The 16044-nt window shown below is 51.0% G+C and overlaps 3 non-coding genes across 3 annotated transcripts; 2 read left to right on the forward strand and 1 right to left on the reverse strand.

The window, feature by feature from the left end:
* Window positions 1-7680: 7680 nt before the first annotated feature.
* On the reverse strand, window positions 7681-7753 carry TRNAR-CCU. Its single transcript has one exon. It is a non-coding gene; the product is annotated as a tRNA-Arg (tRNA).
* A 1154-nt stretch (window positions 7754-8907) lies between these two features.
* Window positions 8908-8981, forward strand: TRNAF-GAA. The gene has a single exon. It is a non-coding gene; the product is annotated as a tRNA-Phe (tRNA).
* Window positions 8982-14563: 5582 nt separating this feature from the next.
* Window positions 14564-14728, forward strand: LOC120376259. Its single transcript, XR_005587161.1, has one exon. It is a non-coding gene; the product is annotated as a U1 spliceosomal RNA (small nuclear RNA).
* Window positions 14729-16044: the final 1316 nt, after the last annotated feature.

A 16044-nucleotide genomic window follows, 5' to 3' on the forward strand; every position in this document is an offset into this window, starting at 1 on the left:
ATTCAGAGCTAGATGGACCTATGGTTTAAATTACACTCACAGGCACTGATAATAGAATTACTGAAAGTTTGGGTGTTAAGAGCTGATAGGTCAGTGATCCAGTCCCCTCAATGTGGTTTTACCGTTTCCACTTGCTAAACTCCCTCCCAACCTCTATAAAATTACAGTGCAGACATATGGGCTTGAGCCCAACCTCTGAGGCCCCATGAGGGGTGAGGGTTTCTTCCCAGGCTTCAGCGTGAACACAAATATCTGCACCACAGTTTTTAGCCCCTCAGCTTTACGTCCAGGAGCCCAAGTCAGATGACCCAGGCCAGCTGTGCTGCCATCTTTATCCCAGGAGAGATGGACTCTAAGGGTACCTCTCCATTGCAATGGAAGCCCAGGTGTGGCATGCTGTGCTCAAAGCAGCACCTGGAAGCCCCATATTCATCACTCTCATATCATGATGACATGGTTTGTACAAAGTCTGCCTCGTGAGGTATCATTTAAAAAGTCTTGATCTGTTGAACATTAATATCAGGTTGGATTGTGTGTGCTCGCATTGGTTGGGAAGTTATGAAGTTTTGCTCTGTGTGTGTGTTACTGAGATACATTATGAGGTTGGGAAATGCCCCCCACCAGCCTTTCAGGTGTGACAATGGAGGAGCCAGACTCGCTGCTGGCCCATTGAAGGGATCCACACTCCCAAGGACTAGCCCAGGAACCGTGTACAATGCAGGCTTCTCCGAGATAGCACAGAGACAATGGACACTGCTTGACTCACATGGTAGCAAAGGAGCTTCCTAGCAAGTTGGAAGAATCTATGAAAGAGGGGAAGAGACATCATGACTTGGTCTCTCTCCCCCACAACTCAGCAGCTGGAAACACACCTGGAGGACAAAGACTGAACTGAACTGACTCAGAAACAGAAGAGAATAATAACAATAATACTTGCAAACCAAAGTCCCCAAACAGACTACTTTTGTTTTTTCAGCAGAAAATTTTCAGTTTGGGGAATTTTGTTTTCTCAGTCAGAACTTGCCAAGGGAAACAGAGAGAAAATGTTGGAGTTGCCTCCTTCAGAACAGCTTGTCCTAGACACTAGCTCTGGTTCACTTGCTCGGGTTGAGGGTATTTTAATAATTTGGGCAGGTCCCAGGGTGTTTGGGGGAGATGATGAGGATGTTCCCTTTTGAGATAAAAACTAAGAAATACAGCACTAGAGAATTTTTTTTAAAAGAAATCTGGGATTTAGACATTTTATTTAAAGCAAGAGGGGGTCCTGAGTTTCTGAGGTTTTTGTTTGCATGAAGCAACACTGTTGGCTCTGTTATTGTACCAAAGGGGGAGATGGTTGTCTATAAAGGAGGGGTGAAAACTAAATGCATCTGATTAGGAGGGGATTTGAACCCATGCATGCAGAGCACAAGAGATTAACAGTTCTCCACCTTAACCACTTGGCCACCTCACTTGAACTGTCAAGAAAGGGACAGGTGGAGAAATCTAAGGCCAGCAGAGATAGGGACAATAAGGAGTTTTTAAATACTAAGCGGAAGCAGGGGCTGAATGAGCTCCCCCCTCACATCTAGTGAGGAGCTGGGGGAAAGACTTCAGGAACAGACCGTGTTTGCACAGACACACCTACTCTGCCTAGCTATGCAGCATGATGGGGCCGCTTCCCCAAAATGACCAGTTTTTGCTGGTGGTGGGTTACAAATCACTTTAGGATTGAGTTGAATGAAATGTTATTATCCTTCCTGCATGAGTGAAGGGCAGCAGAACATACCTAGTCTGTCCTGATGGAGGGGTGGGTGGGTGAGGAATAGCTTTCATTGGACTTCATAGAAGTGATTGAGAACGTCATCCTAAACTAGTGGTCCCCAAATATTTCACACTGTGCCCTCATCCATGGCTGTGGCCCATCAGAAGCCACGGTCAAGAACCGGGGCTGGGAGTGGGTCTGTTGCTTGCTGGGGAGAGGGGTGCAGACAGGGGTAAGGGGGTCGAGGCCGAGCTGGGAGCCAGAGGCCCAGGCTGAGGGTGGGGTTGGGGAAGAGCTGGGACAGAGTGGGGCTGAGTGCTGCTCCCTCCATGGGGGCTGGCTCAGGCCCTGAGGTGTCCCCATGAATGTTCCTCTGTGTCCCCCTAGGAGTCATGCCCCACATTTTGGGGACCACTGAACCCTACTCGCTAAGCAGGGGCTAGTGATGGCAAAGCCCAGGGAAAGGGAGAACAAGTGTGGGGCCCCAGCACTGGAGCCATGTGAAGGGGCTGCAGGAGAGGGGCAATGGCTGGTGGCCCAGGGAGTTAAGGGCCAGGGGCGGCTCTAGAAATGACGCTGCCCCAAGCAGCGCGGAGCGCTGCGCCGCCCTTCCCCGGTCCCGCGGCGGGTCCCCTCTTCCCGCGGCTCCGGTTGAGCTCCTGCCGGCATGCCTGCGGCAGGTCACCGGAGCCCGGGACGAGCGGACCTGCCGCAGTCATGCCTGCGGGAGCTCAACCGGAGCCGCGGGAAGACGGGACCCGCCGCAGTCATGCCTGCGGCAGGTCCGCTCGTCCCGGGCTCCGGTGGACCTGCCGCAGGCATGCCGGCGGGAGCTCCACCGGAGCCAAATGCCGCCCCCCCGGGAAACGGCCGCCCCAAGCGCCTGCTTGGCGCGCTGGTGTCTAGAGCCGCCCCTGTTAAGGGCAAAGGGGGCACAGGAGGGGGCAGGAGTTAGGGGTGAAGGAGGTGCAAGGGTAGGGAGTGCAGGAGCTAGTGGTAAAAGAAGAGTGGGGTTAAGTGGTGGTGGCTGAGGGCTTAGGGAGCTGGGTTAGAAAGCAACGGGCGTCTTTCTGTGGAGGTTTGATTCTTGCCTGTTAGGCAAGGCTGGTGTGTGGTGTCTCCATGGCTGCACATTCAGTGTCTGATCACCCACCATGCCCCAGGGAGCCAAGTCTAGACATATTCAGAGGCTCTATGCCAGGGTTTCTCAAACTTCCTTTCACTGCAACCCCCTTCTGCCAAAAAAAAAACTTACTACATGATCCTGGAAAGAGGGACCAGGCCCCTCCATACTGGACAGAGGCAGGAAAGATAAAGCCTGAGCCCTGCCCCAGGTAGGGGAGGGCAAAACCAGAGCTTGAGGGATTCAGCCCTGGGTGGTGGGGCTCAGACTTTTGGCTTCAGCCCCAGGCCCCAACAGTAACTCTAGCTCAGGAACCAATCCATGCAACAAACCTCGATGCCAACTCTGCCCACATATCTACAACAGCAACACCATCACAGGACCTAACCAGATCAGCCACACCATCACCGGTTCATTCACCTGCACATCCACCAATGTAATATATGCCATCATATGCCAGCAATGCCCCTCTGCTATGTACATCGGCCAAACTGCACAGTCTCTAAGGAAAAGGATAAATGGACACAAATCAGATATTAGGAATGGCAATATACAAAAACCTGTAGGAGAACACTTCAACCTCCCTGGCCACACAATAGCAGATCTTAAGGTGGCCATCCTCCAGCAAAAAAACTTTAGGACCAGACTTCTAAGAGAAACTGCTGAGCTCCAGTTCATTTGCAAATTTGACACCATCAGTTTAGGATTAAACAAAGACTGTGAATGGCTTGCCAACTACAGAACCAGTTTCTCCTCCCTTGGTTTTCACACCTCAACTGCTAGAACAGGGCCTCATCCTCCCTGATTGATCTAACCTCGTTATCTCTAGCTTGCTTCTTGCTTGCTTATATTTACCGGCCCCTGGAAATTTCCACTCTTGCATCCGACGAAGTGGGCATTCACCCACGAAAGCTCATGCTGCAAAACGTCTGTTAGTCTATAAGGTGCCACAGGATTCTTTGCTGCTTTTAATGAAGACTAGATGCTTTTCTGGAATGTGTTTGCTCCAGAAGTAGCTATTGTGTGATACAGGAGGCCTGTGATATGCAGGGGGTCAGATTAGATGCTCTAATGGTCTCTTCTGGCCATAAAGTTGACTAATTTCTGAAAAACTGAGCATAGCATTGGGAGCAGCATCTGATGTTTTCCTGTCTAGCCGGCTTGCTTCCTAGAACGAACGCTCCTTGAGTGGGGTGATCCACAGGGAGTAGCTCAAACCTCCACAGTGCCTGGCCAGGGGCAGGACATTAGCACAGCAAGGGAGGGGTGTGGCAGTGACATCACAAAGGCCTTTTGCAGGACCTCAGACTATTGGTCAAAGGTGGTGGGGAGGTGGTGACCTCACAGAGAGATGCTGACATCAGGCAGGCAGGACGGGGCGAGGGGCCAGGGAAACCTCAGAGACCCCTGTGGCTTTGCTTCAGCAAATCTCCTTCTCCAGGTCTCTCTTTGAGTACTGAGAGAGTATTCGGGTTCACGGACGTGAGCGCCAGGAGGAACCTCTTTCAAGTTTTCTCCTTCCCTTTTCCTGATTTTACTAGAAAACAGCCGTCCCTGTTTAGAAGGTAAGAGCCTCCTTGAGGTTTGAAACCTGTTCAGTCTGATCCATCTGGTGACAGTTGAATTTTAGGCATGGAAAACAGAAGCTCAAGGAGGCAGAATTTTATTCCGCACCTGGGATTTTGTCCCTTAGAATCACTGTGGTCATTAGGGTTTGTCCTTTTTGTTTCACCTTTTCCTCCATCCATCCCTCCCTCCTTTCTCTTTGTCTCTTGCTCCTTTCACCTGTTCCCCTCCCAACACCAGGAACGAGGTGTGTGTGTGTGTTGTGGGGGAGTGCTCGGCAGCTCCCACTGTGGGAGGTCCACCCAAATATGTGGGGCTGAAATAGTGCTCGGGCAGTGATCCCCACCGGTGACCTGGGCCATCCTTTGGGCTCTCTGGTGAGAACTCTCAGCCTCCTGTCCTCAGTCTCTACCCTGATTGGCTGAGCAGGGGGTTACTGACAGGGAGGAGACTCAGGTCCTTGTTGTTTTCTTTGAAGACCAAGTCAATAAGTCAGAACCAGTTCTATGTTTGATGAATTTTGCTGCTTCTCTGCATTAATTGTCTCTGAGCAGTTCATGATTCTCTCTAACATTGCAGTTCTCCTCAAATACTTGCTGAATAATTACTGTCACTGTTGTTGGTGTGGAGCTCATCTGAGAGCACTTTATTCAGGTCATTCAATGTCTGAAATTCAAGATCTGATGGTTAGTTTGAAAATCAGGGCTCTTGGGTCCTATTCCCAACTCTGCCACTGACTGGCTGTGTGACCTAAGACAAGTCAATTCTCCTTTCTCAGCCTTATTTTTCTCCCTCTTTCAAGTAGGGATAATAATGATCCTCTCCTACCTACCTCAACACACTCACTCTTCCCCAACACACTCACTATCTCTCCCCACACACAAACAGTCTCCACACTGCAGTTGAAAAGCAGCTGGCAATCTAGTAGGATGCCCATGGAACATTACACCATCGGACCAGCTCATGCTGCTGTCTCTGTGCATCGGTGACCCTCACAGGGCCGGCTTGAGTAAGGGACTGTTGACCCCTTACTAAAACTTAGTGGGGGTTTTGGTTGCCTACTTCACAGTCCCAATAGAAGGGGGAAGGCCCACTGGGAAATCAGGCCCCTGAGACTGACAGTCCCCAGGGGCAATGGGGAGAGGCCAAAGCTCCAAGTTAGCCGCACTGACAGGCCAGGCAGTGTAATGAGGGAGTCACCAGGCCAGGGGGTCCCATCCTCCGTGGGAGCTGGAACTGCCTGGGCCAGAGTGGGGCAGAGCTAAGGAGAGAGCAGGAGCCGGAGAAGAGCCGGGGAGCAGAGCTGCGCAGGTGTAGTGCCAGAAAATGCTCCCTGTAGGACTTTGCTACCTGCAGCAGTTACTGAGCCCTGAGGTTGTTCTTATTTGCTGACTTGTCCTAATTGGCTAAAACTTGACAGTGGTGGGGGATGGAAGCATAAAGGCTTCGTCCTCCAAGTGACCCTGCCTGGTGTCCATCTGTATCTATTACCTCTTAATACCGGATTGTAAAAAATAGAGTGAGGTCATTTAAACATCATTTATTTTGCAGCTTCATTTACTGTGCTAACAATGTAGCATCCTGACACTGATACTTCTGCCCATGTGACCTGTGGGTTGGATTCATTTTAGTGGGATGCGGGACATGTGGAGGATAATTTAAACTCTTAATTTCCTTACGGTTTCCCTGCAATATACATCTCTGCTGGTGCAATTTCTGACCATTGCACGTCTATTGTATTTATTACAATAGCACAAGTAAGTCACACAAGTGACATAGTCTAGGGGCTTGGCTACACTTGCAAGTTAGAGCGCATTAAAGCAGCCCCGGGTGCCCTAACTCCTGAGGTGTCCACACTGGCAAGGCACATGGAGCACCTGGGCTCTGCAGCTGGAGCGCTCCTGGTAATCCACCTCCATGAGAAGTATAACGCTTGCTGAGCCCTGCTGAAACGCCCTGGCATCAGTGTGGACGACGTTTTGCATCACTGCACTATGTTTGACATCAGGAAATGTCCCATAATCCCCTGAAGTCAAGTGCCCACTCTGGTCATTGTTTTGAAATCGGCTGCAGGCATGCAGATATCCCCTTTCAAAGCTCCGTTTCTGACAGCCGGCTGCTTATCTGCTCCGGGACAAAGCAACCATTAGTGTGGAATGCTGCTGTTGTGAGTGTGTGTGAGAGAGGGGGGTCTGCTGCTGTCTGAACACACAAGACAGCATGCTGACACACTCTCAGCCCCCCAAACACACTGTCGCTCCCCCCACGTACACACAACACACTCCCTGTCACACTCCACCCCCGTCCCCCATTTGAAAAGCACGTTGCAGCCACTTGCACACTGGGATAGTTACCCCAGTGCACTGCTCTCTGTGGCATTGCCAGAGCTGCTAATGTGGCCATTCCAGTGCGCTTGCAGCTGTCAGTGTGAACACACGGCAGCGGTTTCCCTGCTGTGGTTTAACTCCCAGTGCTCTACCTCTGCAAGTGTAGCCAAGCCCTAAATTTGCCAGACTAACCAAACTCAGTAACTGCCCTCCACCACCACGTGCAGTGAGTAGGGGCATGGTGAAGCACACACCACACTTGCTGGCTCAGCCTTGTGCATGGTGGGGTGGCCACATCCCTGTTGATGAGACCTGGTCCCACCATCTCCATGGAGCTCCAGTCTGCCCTGCCCATCCCTGTCTGTGTTGTCTTCTCTAGCAGTTGACTGGAAGGTGCCATGTTGTCTCCAAGGGCAAAAGCAGGAAGAATGGTGCCTTCATAGCCCACCCAATATTCCATAACATAGTTAAGGAAAATATTTCTCAATGAACTCTCAGTAAAAGATCAGAAACAACCAGTGTCTGCATCAGTCTACTAGCATTGGTATTTTCTTGACATTTGCCAGACCAATCTAACTAACACCTAACAAACATTTGAACCTCTTTTCACACTGCTGCTCATTCTCAGGTTCTGCTTTGTCTCCAGACAGATCCATTCTCTTTCAGGATAGCCTTGCTCTTTCTGTCTGTTTCACTCACTGAGGCGTCGGAGTAAACACCCCCCTTCCTTCTATTTTCAGACAAACACTAGTATTAAGTGTTTGCTACTGATGGGTCTAGAAAGGATTTGTCAAGTGGAAGATGCTGTTTCTGGGGGATTGCTCCCAAGATCCAGTACTTTGGGTTCAAACGTCTCCCAGCTTCCTTGGGGAAAATAACACCAAGGCTTTGTTGCAATATACAAGAAGGAAGGAGCTTTTCACCCCAGATGGGACTTGAACCCACAATCTCTGGCTTAGGAAGCCAATGCCTTATCCATTAGGCCACTGGGGCCCTGAAGAGCAGTAAAAAGAAGGATGGAAATTCCCTCTCAGGATTGCACATTCCTCACATTCACTCAGAAGCCAAATACCCCATTTAATGGCCTTACAGAAACGTCTGCATCCCCTGGCAGCGAGGCACCTGGGCAGGTCCCTGGCAGAGCTGAGCACCACCTTTCTGCCAGCCATCTTTAGAGAAGAACCCCACCCTAGAGTCACCCCTGCCTCCTTCAGCACCTCCACGGCTGTGGCTCTGAGTGGCAGTAGGATGATTAGGGGGCGAATCCGGGGCTGGAAGGGGGGTAAGGTCGGCCTGTAAGAAGTAACCAGGTGGGGCAGACCCAGGGGGAGGCTGTGGGCTGCTGGTTGGTTGTTGGGATCCAAGCTCTAGATCAAAGCTGCACAGTGACCTGACACCCAGGGTTATAGGGCTGACACAGTGACCCTCTTACTGGCCTCGGTGACCCCCAAACTCTTGTTACTAAGGTCATTGAGGAGTCTCTGTCCCTTAATAACTTCTGGGAGCTCCCCAGCAGGGTGCGGGCATCAGCCGCCTCCTGCCTCACAGGTTAGACTCTTGGTGTTGTGCCAGCTGCCCCCTCGCTTGCAGGCCCAGTGTAAGAAGCAGGAAGCCCGGTGCTGGCAGAAGAGGGTTTTGATTAATCGACCTCTGTGTGCTGGGCACAGGACGCTTCCACTCAGTAGCATAGCTGGGGGGGAGCAGGGGGAGCAGCTAAGGGCGTCGGGTTCCTCCGGTGGGGGTGTGGAGCAGCCGTTCGTTTTCCTGTTCACACTCCTCTGCGGTGTGAAAATCGGGGAGGGGAGGCAGAAGCCCCACTTCCCTCCCGAAATGACGCCCAGTGGGGGAAGCCAGGACAACAGGGTGGGGCGGCAAGTGGTGGCCAGACTCTCACTGCCAGGGTCTAGTCTAGCTCAGGGTCCAGCTCAACTTCCTCCCCGCGCCACTGGCCCCCAGTCCCCTTCCACCACCAGGTCAACCCAGGCACTAGGGCAGGAACAGGGTGAGGCAGCAAGTCAAGCTGAGCAAGGCAAGCCAAAGCGAGTCTTGTCTTCATGGACCGCTCCCAATGACGTCCTTTTTGTCTGCAACTGCTGCAAAAATATCTCGGGCAGAGAAGCAACAGGCCAAAATACTGCTATAGAGCTGCCAAAGTAGCTCAGTTTTGGAGAGCGTTAGACTGAAGATCTAAAGGTCCCTGGTTCAATCCCAGGCTTTGGCAGGTTCTCTTATCCCTCTTTGCACAGTGGTGGCTTGTTTTCTGGGAGCACAGTGGTCCCTGAACCCAAGGTGAGTCCTTGGGCTCTGCAGTAGGAAAAGATACTGTGGGCTTCTGCCCCTAATTGGCTGGCCTGACATTTAACAATGAGGGACAGGAACTGTCTCTCCTAAGTGAGTTATTGGTGGACCCAATATGGCAGGAAGAGAGTGCTAGAGGGGGTGCTGGGCAGTGACAGGCAGGTAGAGAGGATGAAAACTCTTCTGTGCAGCTGAGGGAGGGCAGTACCAGGGAAGGGGCATCTGTGAAAGTGGCCATGGGGAAGGGAGTTGGGGGACCAGGAGGAGGCACTTGATGTTCATTGCCTTGGAGCAGCTGGACTTGGACATGGTGGGTGTTCAGGAAATGCACATTAACAACTCCAGGGTAGCTTGACGGGCAGAGGGTGATTGGAGGAAGGGCCCATCTCTCTGGTCCTCCAGGCCACTGAAGAATGATGGGGTTGGAGTCTTGTTCTTCACATTCACAGTGTGAGTACAAAAGGTGGTGGAGCTCCGACCTTTTGAATCCTGGAATCTGAGTTTAAATCTCAGTGGGACCTTCTGGAGATATGTTAGTTTGCTGCAAAGCCTTGGAGCTCAATTTGCTTGGCTACCCTCTGTCAAGGTGAACTAGAGTGAGGTTTTTCCCTCCTGCTGGGTGACTGATACCCACTGGAGATAGGTCTTTGGTCTGGCTGGTTCAATGGGCTGGATGCTATAGGTTGGGGTCCTAGAACTTAACAGTCTGGCTAGAGATTCCTGCGGGTTGACCATATGGTTGTTTCTTGCTGCTTCACCTGATGCCCACAACTTTGGTCCCTGCAGCTGCCACACTCTTCCTCTTGCTCACATGGCATTTAGAGGAAGGAGGACCAGGGCCAGGCTTCACACTCAGGGCTAGGCAGGAGGGAGGCAGAGTCCCAGGCTGGAGCCCAACACACCTCTCCTCCTCTGGGGACCTGGGGTGTTGTTCCCCCCTGTTCAGGCACCCCTGGGGCCCTGCACTTCACACAGCTCTCCCTGATTTCAGCTGTTAGTGAGGGAGCCTCCCTGCTAGCGCAGACTGGGCAGTTTCTTGCATGAGAGACACTGTCCCAAAGCAGGACTAATGCTTAGAGCTGGTTATCAGTGATTTCAGATCTGTTGGTCTGCAGCAAGACTCTCCATTGAGTCTGAACCAGCTCTGTTATTACACAGGGAAGAACAAAAGGGTGAAATGGGGCCTGGAAGCCTTAAGAAGAATCCACCCCACCCAGTACAATACTTGTCGCTACCTGCTCTCAGCTCCACTGAGAATGTTTTGGGGTCACTCCTCGCCTGTATCAACCTAGGGGTCTCAGAAAATCATATTTAGGAGGTGTTCCAGTGGCGCAATTGGTTAGTGCACAGTACTTATAGGGCAGTGCTGAGAGGAGCTATGCTGAGGTTGTGAGTTCAAGCCTGATCTGAAACACTGGTTTTCATTAACCAAGTGGCTTCACCCCCTTATTTGGCCCTGTGAATGTAAAATTCCAGCCCTGGGGACCCTCAGGAGGGGGCTAATAAAAAATGTCCCCTTCACTTATTACCTCCTCTCCAGGTCAGAATCTACCATCCTTTCTCCCACCCAGCCCCTGTGCCAGGATCCCTCAAGCAGAGCCTGGAGTCCTGCCCCTGGCGTCTGTACTATTGACAAAGACTAAGTGACAGGGACAAAACACTCAAATCCCGCATGGTGCAGGGAGCCAGGTTTGCTCTTCAAATTCTGTCATTGGTACATTTCCAGGTCTGGGAATGTCCCCCAACAGCATTTAATGGGAAGCTGCCTGCAGAACAGTGACACTGCACAGAGCTCCTGTGGAGGAGGGGTGGGAATTAGTAACATTTTGAGGATTGTTTGGAAAATGAGCCTTTGCTGACAAGGTTTGTCTCTGTTCATATTTCACCTTCAGGTGTTATGTTGAGGGATCTTTAGTATATTTTTGTGAGGTTAATAACTATCTCCTCAACTTTATTTACTCAACTTAAAAATTGGTCACTTGATTTTTGCATCTCCCTGTGAAAATACAACTGACACGTGTGGCTTTCTACAGGGGGTCATGATGTTATAGTTGGGGAATTCAGTCTCTGTACTTCTGGGGGGAGTGTTGCTTTTTTACAGCTGCCTCAGGGCCAGGCACACTGGGCTGTTAGCTGCACCCACTGTCCTTGCCAGGGGCCCCTGCTGAACCCTGGGCGGCTGCACTGCCGTGCTGGGGTGACTCTGCAGGTAGAGAAGCTGCTGTGGAGCAATGTAGAGCAGGTGCAGGAAGGAGACGGGGTCACTATTCACATTCTGAACTGCACAGTTTTCCAAATTTGGGACTAGATTCATAGACTTAAGGTCAGAAGGGACCATTATGATCATCTAGTCTGACCTCCTGCACAATACAGGCCACAGAATCTCACTCACCCACTCCTGTAACAAACCCCTAACCTATGTCTGAGTTATTGAAGTCCTCAAATTGTGGCTTAAAGACCTCAAGGTGCAGGGAATCCTCCAGCAAGTGACCCGAGCCCCATGCCGCAGAGGAAGTCGAATGTCCGAGAACAATTCTAGGGGAAGGTGAACGCAGAGCAATGACACTGGAGATGCCCAGACCTCCAATAGGGGCAATGTGGAAATTAATAATGGGAAGATCATTTGTGAAATTAGTCGTCACTGACAAGATTTGTCTCTGTTCCTATTTAACGCTATGGTGTTAGTTAGAGGAATCAGTACAGATTTTTACTATATTAATTAAACACTTAATTTTATTTAATCAAGCCAAAAACTTAGTATCACTTATTTTTTCTCTGTCCTAGCAAGAATGAATTGAATTTTGTGACTTTCTGGAAAGTGCAGCGAGATTAAATGTGGGAAATTCAGTCTCTGTGTTTGTGAGCTGATGTTTTCCTCTCACAGGTCAGTGCCTGCATTGAAATACCCAGAGGGATCTAAGGACTGGTGTACGCTGGGCACTGAACTGGCAAAGCGATGTCTCCCAGTGTGTGACCCCCCCATAAACCCATATAGTTAAGGTGACCTAATCCCGGGTTAGATAGTGCTAAAGAAAAGGAAGAATTGCTCTGTCCATGCAGCTGTTACAGGGATGGGAAAATTCCTCCAGTCACTGTCTACTCCAAAGTGCTATAGCAGTGCCACAGCAGCATTTTAAGTGTAGACAGAGTGAAACTAGATTTATCTCCAGTTTGCACTATGGATGCTCAGGCACTAAGACTACAATAACAACAACAACAGCTCAGCACTTGCGCAGCTGGCAGGATTTGAACCTGCGCAGGGAGACCCCAATGGATTTCTAGTTCATCACCTTAACCACTCGGCCACAACTACTTGACATGTGTCCATTTCACTGCATGATGATTTTGTTCTCACTGAATTGTCACTTCAAATTGTTTGCTCAGACCAGCTTCCCCAGCACACTCACGGCTGCGCATCAGTGTAAGTGTGTCCTTGGGTGAACAGCGAGAATTCCTGCCCATTTCCTTTCCGGCTGGAGCAGCATGAGAGTGTGTTTGTGTGAACGACATTGCTGTAGATTGTTGTTCATTCCCCACTCTGACAATTCAGACAGTCCCTTTCCTAGTCAAATCTCCAGCACATCGTTCCAATAGCAGGGGGCAGGATTTCTCTGGGGCACTGAGGGCTGGTGCGTGAATTCAGTCTTGCATTCTATCCCTGATGTTTCATGGACTAACAACAGCAGCAGAAAGAAAGAAAGAGCGGAGCCAATATCTCCCTGACAGGGATGCAGGTGCCATGACCCCTCTGTCTGACCGTCGCCATTGCAGGAGAAAAAGGTTCATTGGCATCGAATGCCCTGTCTTAGACCAGAGACACAGGGAGGTTTTGCTGTTCATGGATCTGTGCAAAGGAAATTTTGTCTCTGTGTGAAACTGAGGTCAGAAATGAAACGTCCACATGGTGGCCCAATGCTCTAGGGAATGTGGGTGAAGGACTTGGGCTGAGAAATGATTTAACAGGGGTTTGTTTCAATTTATTGCCCTGATTAAAATCTATGGCTAAAAGGAAGCCACTGTTGTTAGTACTTGTACCTGTGTAGGGACACCCCAGTGGGTGTCAAGACCATTGTCTTCACCAGGGGCAGTCGATTATTTTAGCAAAGTACAAATTTCTTGGTCAAGGCCTAGGCTCCAGAGAAAACAATACACTGCTGATAAGAAGAAGTACGTCAAAAAATTTTGCAGCCGCCATGGGCATAACTATGATGTGTCGTGTTTCACTCTTTATACCTGGCGCCACCTTCTTTCCCTTTAGCCTTGTAGTTGACCAAAGCTGAACATCTCCTCAGATACCAGGGAGTGTTTATGTCCATTCCTGCGAGCTACACAGGGGTTTGATGTTGCTGCTTTCAGTCCTCTGGCTCTGCCGGGATAAGGAACAATTCAGGCTGTCACTGCCCTTCCCCCAACACAGTTGCATGGGAACTGACCAAAGGAGCCTGCAGCACTGCCAACTCCTTTAGCACCCTCGGATGCAGCACATCCGGCCCCATGGATTTGTGCTCATCCAGCTTTCTAAATAGTCCCGAAGCACTTCTTTCTCCACAGAGGGCTGGTCACCTCCTCCCCATGCTGTGCTGCCCAGTGCAGCAGTCTGGGAGCTGATTTTGTTCATGAAGACGGGGAAGGGGGAGGGGGGGAAGCATTGAGTACATTAGCTTTTTCCATATCCTCTGTCACTAGGTCGCCTCCCTCATTCAGCAAGGGGCCCACACTTTCCTTGACTTTCTTCTTGTTGCTAACATCCCTGAAGAAACCCTTCTTGTTGTTACTCTTCACATCTCTTGCTAGCTGCAACTCCAAGCATGAGTTGCCCTTCCTGATTTCACTCCTGCGTGCCTGAGCAATATTTTTATACTCCTCCCCGGTCATTTGTCCAATCTTCCACCTCTTCAAACGGCGCTGCCTGCCAGTGCACTCAGCCTCACTTGGCAGGTAACAAAAGGGATCGAGTGGCCGTCCAGTTTCTGGAGAGTGGCTGACAACGCCCAACCTTCTGCCCTGAGGAGAAACTGACATGAGACAAGGCAGGGGAGGTCATTCTTGTATTGGACCAACTTCCGGTGGGGGGAGAGAGAGAGGGAGAGAGCGAGAGAGAGAGAAGCAAAATGCAAGCTGCGCTCTTTCCCCAGCAGCAGGTGGGCCACGTCGTCTCTCTGATGGCCTGGCTTCCTGGGACGGGACCCGGCTACCACTACAGGGCAGGCAAGAGCGGCGGCCCGGGCGGGCAGCGGGAGGGGCCCGAGCGGAGGGGTGGAGCCGTGGGAGCGGGTATGCAGATCTGTGTGCGAGCAGAGCATTGTGGGAGCGGACGCAGGCTGCCAGGCAGGGCCCGACTTTGGCACCAGGAGCTCAGCGTGGGGAAGGGAGGGGCTCCGGGGGACGCGTCGGGGCAGCTGTCGGCAGTGGGGGCCGGTGTGGGCGAGGCCGGCGGTCGGTCCGCCCCGTGTGTTATAAGTGCGGGGCGAGCGAGGGCGGGCAGCGGCCAGGCAGCAGGAACTCATACTTACCTAGCAGGGGAGATACCATGATCACAAAGGTGGTTTTCCTAGGATGAGGCTTATCCATTGCACTATGGGTGTACTGATCTCCTGTGATTTCCCCAAATGTGGGGAACTTAATTGCATAATTTGTGGTAGTGGGGGACTGCGTTCATGCTTTCCCCTAGTAATTGGTTAGAACAATAGAAAACCAAAAATGGGCTGCTTAGGCAAAGCAGACTCTAACAAAAGCAGGGTTTTTTTCTGTACCTTTGGGAATGCTCTTTTCCACAGGCCCTGTATTTTGGGGCACCTTTGTCATTCCTCCTTGTAAGCAAAGCTCAGCTCTGAATCTTTACTCAGGCCTTATAAGGTTCTCTGTGTTCTTGGTTTTCCCTGGTCTTTTGCAGCTGGTCTACTTTCTAGTCTGTTTTTGGGGGGGCTTGGACTGGTGCCTTCTTTGGCTCTAAGGGGAGCTGCCTGCCTGCCTGCTCTGCTTCTTTGCCTGCTTGTAGTTTCTTGCCCGGCCCTCTTTCTCAGGCTCTTCAGCCTTTGACGGGAGGACGGCCTGTCCAAAATGCCTGTCCCACCTGGTCCCCTAAGCCAACAGGCAGCCTCGCCCCCTGCCCTGGGGCCGCTTTGGCTTTCGCTGTCTGTTCCTGTCTCTTGGTAACTACCCTGTCTGTGCTACGGAGACTAGGTTGTCACAACCCCGTGCTGGAGGAGGGCTTTCCGTCACTTTAGGCCCACCCACCGCCTCCCCGAATGCCCTTAGCTACGCTGGGGGTTAGGGTAGGCGTGGCCGCATCACCCAGGAGCGGGTTTTCCCCTTTGCACACCTCTGACGGACGGAGCTGTTTTGACTTAACTGTTCAGCACGCACCGACCCGCGCCATAGATGGACCTATCCTCCATGAATTTATCTAGTGCTTTTTTGATCCCTGTTACAGTCTTGGCCTTCGCGACATCCTCTGGCAAAGAGTTCCACAGGTTGACTGTGTGGTGCGTGAAGAAAGACTTCCTTTTGTTTGTTATAAGGCTGCTGCCTATTAATTTCATTTGGTGACCCCTAGTTCGTGTGTTATGAGCAGGAGTAAATAACTCTTCCTTATTTACTTGCTCCACGCCAGTCATGGTTTTATAGACCTCCCTCGTATCCCCCTTTAGTCGTCTCTTTTCCAAGATGAAAAGTCCCAATCTTATGAATCTCTTCTTAGACGGAAGCTGGTCCATATCCCCTCATCATCTTTGTTTTCCGTTTCTGACTCTTTCCCATTCCCATATATCTTTTTTGAGGTTGGGGCGACCGCATCAGCACGCAGTATTCAAGATGTGGGCGTACCATGGACTGATATTGAGGCGATATGATAGTTTCTGTCTTATTACCTGTTCCTTTCTTAATGATTCCCAACGCTCCGCTGCACATTGAGTGGATTTTTTTCAGAGAACTATCCAGAATGACTCCCAGATCTCTTTCTCGAGTGGTAACAGCTAATTTAGACC

The sequence above is a fragment of the Mauremys reevesii genome, linkage group 12 (assembly GCF_016161935.1).
Source record: "Mauremys reevesii isolate NIE-2019 linkage group 12, ASM1616193v1, whole genome shotgun sequence".
NCBI classification, from domain to species: domain Eukaryota; kingdom Metazoa; phylum Chordata; order Testudines; family Geoemydidae; genus Mauremys; species Mauremys reevesii.